Genomic DNA, 7515 nt, shown 5'->3' with positions numbered 1-7515 from the left:
ATATATATATATATATATATATATATATATATACACACGCACATACACACACACATATACTCTCCAGACAAACAATATATCCGGCAAGAGAATTATGCTTCTAATTCAGGTCAAATTTTATAAATGATATCTTTGGAAATGATTCATCCCTACATGTGCCTCACAGATTTTTATATAATCCAAACATTTTACCATAATTTGATTCTATCACAGTTCAGTTCAATAGGAGTTAACTGAGTGCAGAGTGTTTGCCTAAAATTCTGGCTGGAACTGATGGGAATACAGAAGAAGGAAAATATGCAATTTCTGATCTCAAGGAATTAATAGTTTAATTAGCTAGTACTCAAACTTTAATTAGTAAACTTAAATATGCAAATTCTCATTCCCCATCAAGATTCTGATTCAAAAAGGATCTCTGGTGGACATAGGAACCTATGTATTTAAAAGGTTTCTGAAAGAATTTTGGTACAACTGTACACTAGGTAATCCTTTGAAAATATGCTCTATTTTAAGATGCATATAGAATAGTGATTTAGGAGTTATGTTTTTTAATGTCAAAGAAGCAGATCTAAAATATGTATCACTGGATTTGCTTAAAGATAAATCACATCCTCAACAATGCAATGACAGGTTTGCAAGATGTACTTTAAAAACCTGATTCTGGTACCAGTTTTAGGACTGTCTCTCTCTCTCACTCTGAACAAATTAGTTTACTTCACTAGTCTTAGATCCTTCACCTGTAAAGTGAGAGAAATGAACGAAATGTTTCCTAAAAATATTCTCAGTCTTTAAAATTAGACAAATTCAGAAAGCAAGTTGCTAGACACCAGTGTACTATTTTTGTCACACTAGCCCAAACATATATAGATATAATGTTTTCTATCCTGAATTTCTCTTCCTCAGTTTTTGTATACAAAATTGAGTTAATCATGTATCAGTCACATGATTGGTAAAAGGATCAAATGAGACAAAGTATGTAAAATTGCTTTTTAACTGTAAAGAGTGCCCAGTGAACATTCCCCAGACTCTGTACTAAGGACTTTACCTGCCTCTTCTCATTTAAAATTCTCAACTCTCCACAACGAAGTTAGTAATAGTGTAACCCCATCTTTACAGATGAGGATATCTATATTCAGAAAAGTTACATAAGTGACCTAATGTCTCATAGCAACTGACAGTATAGCCTCACAGCTTGGATTCAAACTCAGGACCATCTCACTCCAAAGTCTAGGCATGTAACCATTAACTGGTGAAAGCTGATATACAATAGATGACTGGGAATAATACCATTACAGGGAGAGAACCCTTCTTTATCCTTCCATTCCAGTACTTCCTAACTTCTCTGGTGGTAACAATCACTTAATGTACCCACTAAGAACACTGAATTCCTGATTCCATCCCTGACCCTGAATCTGCATTTCCAGCACAGGGAATTATTAAGTGCCTTTGGTCATTCTTATCATCAAGCACCTTTGGAAAACATGATCTGTCCATCTCTTTTCTATTTATTATAAGTAACAACGAGAGAGATGATGTTCATCTTGCATTTTGGGTCTGACTGAATCCTATGATAGAAAGCTTTAGCCCAGAATGAGACATATGCCAACTGCATGGCCCTGTTCTTTCATCCCGAGCCTCCTCCGTGGCCAGCTGCAGGAAAATGGCTCAGTCTCATCCCCAGTGGTCCCCAGATAAATAGCTGAACTACCACATTCATTGTTTTTGAATTCCCTCATTGTCTATAGGAAGTCTCTGGCTAGCTGTGCTGGAAAGTCGGGAAACAGGTCAGCAAGAGAGGTTCCAGGATTCCTTTCTGCAGTAGTCAGCCAGCGAGCTTTGTGCCTGGCTGGACTCCAGGTATTATAACAGAAGGGGTGCAGCTCTGAAAAAATGCAAACAGCCTAGAGATTTCTTACAAAATTAAGGGTTTTATCCATTTTCCCAGTTCCTGAGTCATTACTAATCTTCCATCCTTGTCAATTTAAATGTGCTATCCAAAATAATGGACAGCAAGACATAGAGGCTTCTTCAAAAGGTATTTAAATCTCATGAAGTAGTGATTAAAATACAGAAAACGAAGTAGCAATTCACAGCTATCATGACTTTCCATTATGCCTTTTCTGTCCATAAGATTCAATAAGCTCCATTTGGCTAGGATTTTTTTTTCTCATAAAGGTTTCCCAAACAGTTCCTAGCAGAATGTCTTATTGAGCACTTAGTGACTATTTATTGAATAAATGGAAGAAATAAAGTTTAACATATTTCTGCAGATATAAATAAGATTATTTGAATATGTCATCGGTCTTGGACTGTTTCAGACTGAGAGGGGTTGTAGGAGTAGATAACTTCAGATAAAGAATGGTAGTGTTCTCTCCAGCATTAAAGTGGAAGTTGCATTGCTGGGGCGAACATAGTTGAATCAGGAAATTAATTTCCAGTGCATCCAGCTTCTAAAACGTCAAAACCTTGCATTACATGAACTGAATCCATCTCACAGACATATTTTGTTTGGTCTTCACTGCATTGTCAAAAAAAATTAAGCCATTTAAAAAATCAAGTTGTTTCACATAAAAATCTAGGTTTCTGGCTTTCCTTGCAAAATCAGATCATCTGGCTATATGGGGTCCTAAATTCCACATGACAACAATCAACAGTTACCCACATATGTTACCTAGTGAGACAGTTTGGTACCACAGTAAGTGTTCAGGTTGTCTGGAGGATTACAATAGAGGCTTTTGCAAGTAACACATGCTCAGTAAGTGTCATTATTATCATCAGCCTGAGTACGTCAACATCATCAACATTATGACACTTACGTATGAACTCTGCATAGGCCTGTGATGGGGACACCAACATAAGTTTTACACCATCTTTCTCCCTCCTTGACTCCTCCTCTGTGTCATTATCCGTTAGAACTTTCTGCAGCAAAGGAAGTGTTCTGGATCTGTGCTGTTCAATATTGCAGCTACTAATCACAAGTGGCTATTGCACACTGGAAATGTGGATAGTACAATTAAGGGAGTGAATTTTTAATTTCATTTAACTTTAATTTTAATTTAACTAACCACACGTGGCTAGCAGCTACTATATTGGACCACACAGCTTTAAAGCTTCTCTCAAACATACCTTAGTTTTCCTCCCCTCTCTGCCTATCAAACTCTGCTCTCTAAATCTGAAACCAATTTACGTTCTCTTGTAAGAACCTGGCAATATTTTATATGGGTTAGCTCTTTAAGGGTAATTTGCCAGTTTTGCATGATCAAAATGGCATTTACAAATACGAATTCTTTGGATCCCCTTCCCTACCCTACCCTCATGATTCTAGAGTAGGGCCCCAGATCTCACATTGGACATTTTTAACAAGCAGCTTCTAGGTGATTCTTAAAAACCACGCAAATTTAATAAACTCTGTCAAAGCCATAATTTTCAAAGACAGATAAGGAAGAGGAGTCAGCTTGCATTATACAACGTGTGGGCATTTTTGAACAACAAATGCCAACCTCCCACCCTGCCTTCCCCTGTCTCATCCCCACCTCCACCTCCACCACCTCCACGACTCGCCCTCAAGTCCCCTCCTTTCTACATGCCTCTAAGGGTAGCATGGCCCTCTGGCGGGTTATTTCCTGGTAGATACTTTTTAGATATGAGCCAGTTCTGTTCTCTTGTGATGACTGATACCCTAAACCCACTAGTGTCAGCCCCTGGAGCAATGTTTGAACGACGTGACCCTGAACTGCTTTCCATCTCTTGTGTGCATTGTGATAGAACCCTGACCGTGTTGTGCAGTCATCTTTTCTCTCCTGAGACTTCGAATTTGGAGTTCAAAAAGGAGAAATTATTTCTGCCTGCTGATAGGATCAAGATGGTATAAACTTGTTTGCTGAGGGGCAGCCAGGTTTAGTCAGATCCCCATGAAGGATCTGGTAGAGCCGATCCTCAGAAAAGCAGAAAAATGAAGCAAATGCCCAGAAGCAAAGAGAAACGCCTCCTGCCTGGCCTTGGATGGAAGGAGAGAGGGACCTTACTTCCTAGTGGCTTTCCAGCGAGGACATCGTGCAGGCTGAATCTGACTCAGGTGACAGCATTGAGTGGAAGATACTGGCTGACATCAGACAAGAACAGCTTGTCACATCTGCTCACGGCTAAACTCTCACTGCTTTCTGGGGAATCCATAAAGAACTGCACCCTGGCCACTCAAGGACCCAGGACAAACTTCTCTGCTACCTTCCAGTCAATCAATTTGCCCCAATAATGTACAAGCTCCACTGTTCCCAGATTGTCTTAATTTTTCTCTCCTGTTTTAGCAATCCCGTTTACCTCACTCTTTCAGATGTGAATAAACAATTAGCATGTAAAATAATTAAACTAGCTGTGAAATAGTTACCCACATGTCTCTGGGTTATTCTACAACACCGACTTCTATCCCTGGTTAGTCCCTGTGGTCCTGTCAGCCTCGGGATGTTTCGGTCACATACCCAAACAAACCGGCAGAGACACATGCACAGGTGTGTGGGGAAGAAAAGAATCCTTGTCCTAGAACAGTAACTCAAAACTTGGCGTGCCTCCCAGGAGCATTTTAAAGGTGTGGTTACCAGACTGGATACTCAGGGATTCTTAATCCATAGGGTTTGGACAGATTTCAGAAAGTGGCATTTTTAACAACACCTTGGTCTTTCTGATACTGGGGGGTCCAAGAATTTTAATTTGATAAGCACTGTCCCAAAGAAAAAAATTCAGGTAATTAAAAAAATGTTTGAGGAGTGCATGTGTGCGTGTGGTATGTGTACGTGAAGGGTATGAGTTTTTAACATCAGAAGGGGATTTCTGATAACCCTGAAGTCACTTCTTTCCCTTATTGCTTTGAAGGCACCAATTTACTGCCAGTTGTGCCTGGAAGCCTAGCCCAGGCTTTCATTTGAGGTGAAACAGCTGGGTTTAGTGGTGTCTTTGGTCAAGAGAAAACAAACGGACCCAGTACCTGCTAAACAAAAAGCCATGTGTGAACGAATTAGGTGACATCTGGCTCAGGAACCAATGACAAAGAGCTGATAGAAAACGCAGGCAATAGTTCAAGTCTTGATTTGAACAACTACCGACCATTTGCACATAATCAATTTTTAGAGTCACTGAGCTAGGGCAGGGTTTCTCAAACTCAAGAGTATTGACATTCTGGGCTGGAAAACTCTTTGTTTGGGGTTAGGGGCGGGGTGGTCCCGTGCATTGTCAGATGTTGAACAGGGCTCCTCCCCTCTACTCTCTAGATGCCAGCAGCTCCTTATCCCTGAGTGTGACAAGCAAAAACTTCTCCAGACATTGCCAAAGGTCCTGAGGGGCAAAACTGCCCCCACAGAGACCAATGGTACAGACAGTGGGGAGGGAGAGAGGAAGGACCCCATCATGTGCTCCCCTTGTAAGTTTCACCTAGTTTAAAATTTTCTTTCATAGTAGAAGCACAACTATATGCAAGCAGATGTGGTAGCAATAAAGCCTCTCATTTATATAGATAAGGTTTTAGTGGACTTATGGGGAAACTTCTTTCCTCAGAAGGTGGCTTTGGTATTTTTAAATTTGCACAAATCCAGTTACTGTCATACAGGCTCTTCTACAGCTGGATAAACAAACTCAGGGAACACTCTCGGCCACATCTTCATTAGCAACTCTGCAGGCAAAATCCCTGTCATTTTGAGATGTTTTGTACTCAAAGCAATTGCAGAAAGAGTATTTTCAGATTCTACTGCCTGCTTTAAATCTGTGCTTTTGTCTTTATTATTGGTGTTGCCTATTACTGCTGGCCAATTGTGCAATAACATTTGCAGCTCAAGTTTGGTGTCTGTTTCTGTACCATCAGAGCTGGTGTCTCGCCAAACTCTGGGGCAAAACTAGTCCTAACCGTGCTCATAGATCAGTATAATATACCTCTGGCCTTGATAAGTGGTTCAAGAAATCTGCATCTGAGCTCTCACAGACAAAACCATGTCCAGGTAGAGGTATGCTAAGGGAAGAATAACCAAGTCTTCCCCAGGTTCAAATGCCCGAGCTCCGCACAAGCCTGTGCCTCGGAGATCCGTGCACAGTCAGTTGCTGAATGCACAGCAATTAGTTCTCAGACATCCCTGCCCCAGTTCTTAAGAGTCCATCAGAATAACAGATCATGGACAAATGTGATTTCAGTCAAGGGGACTTATTGTAGTGTCTTGCCTTGTTTTATTGCTTGCACTTTATCCTTCTATAAGGCAATGTATCAGTAATATTTACCTTATGTTCTAAGGCTCTGAACTTGAATTTTTACCTATCTGAAGACATAAAATTCTTGCAGAAATTCTCCTTAAAATGTTGGCCGACTTTCCTCTGAAATTTCATTTGAATTAACTCACCCCCAAGATGTAGCTCCGACGCCAGGTGTGCGGTGGCAAGTTCCTCAGCACCGTGGGAAGAGCAGGAGCTTCTGATTCTGCTCAGAACTCAGCAACCAGAGGTTCAGAGGTTTATAACTTCTTCCTCTTCTGCCTTAAAATGAGGGTGGTAATTCATGTTCAACAGTCAATACACACTCATCACAAACTGCTGGGCTCTGAGCTAGGTGTTGAAGAATTTAAAAACAGAAGATAAGTGAAAAGAGAAGATCAGAAAAGAAAAAAGTACAGAAAGAAAGAGGAAGGGAGGAGGAAAGGAAGCCTCCTGCCTTGGGGAATCTAGTCGAGAAAGCATTATCTCTGCTGTAAGCAGGGTGGCTGGGGGTAGGGTTGAAAGATATTCAAATTAAAAAAAACACAGATTTTCATTAAGTGCTTTGAAATCACAAGTAATATCTCATGTAGATTTAAGATCTTTTTATATAGCAGGATATAGCAGGAAATCCCTAGAGCAATAGACTGTATGGGTCTTCACTTACATTAAAATAAGATACTGCTCCAGGATCCTGAATGTATCAGCTGTTGGTATATGTATCTCTTGCCACACTCATAAAGATTTTTAATGCGCAATAACATAACATACAGCTCATCCCTTCTACGGCTGGATGCAATATTTATAATTAACTAACTTTGTACCATCTTCATGTGTGGAAGGAGCAATAATTGGAGCTATCCATTTTTAGTTCACAGAAACAAGACGCTCTTCATTTTTCATAGTGCCATTTACCTACCACCCTTTCTGCCAATGACTTGAATTGTTCAGCCATAGCTCCTGTTTTATTTCAATGGACTCACAACTTGGAGACGATGCCAGTTCAAAGTGAATTAGCCTGAAAGCTCATCTAGAAATGCTGAGAGGTTCGCTGCATCCCACAGCTTCAGCGCAGATGCATGGGGCAGACCTGAAAGCCACAATGTCTGTACCTGAATGCATTCATCTGTACAGTAAAAATGATCATACTGATGTTAACTCCGAAAAAAAAGAAAAAAAGAAAAGGAGTGGATGAAAGTTGAAATATTCCCCTGGCAGATGTCAGTGCTCATAATAATTCTCTATGGTTCACTTTGCCCTCATGTCGTGAGGCACTCTGCATCCACAGAA

The sequence above is a fragment of the Aethalodelphis obliquidens genome, unplaced genomic scaffold (assembly GCF_003676395.1).
Source record: "Aethalodelphis obliquidens isolate GAN/ISIS:26980383/991018 unplaced genomic scaffold, ASM367639v1 scaffold19, whole genome shotgun sequence".
NCBI lineage: Eukaryota > Metazoa > Chordata > Mammalia > Artiodactyla > Delphinidae > Aethalodelphis > Aethalodelphis obliquidens.
The sequence above is the reverse complement of the archived record's forward strand: the minus strand, read 5'-3'. Positions refer to the sequence as shown.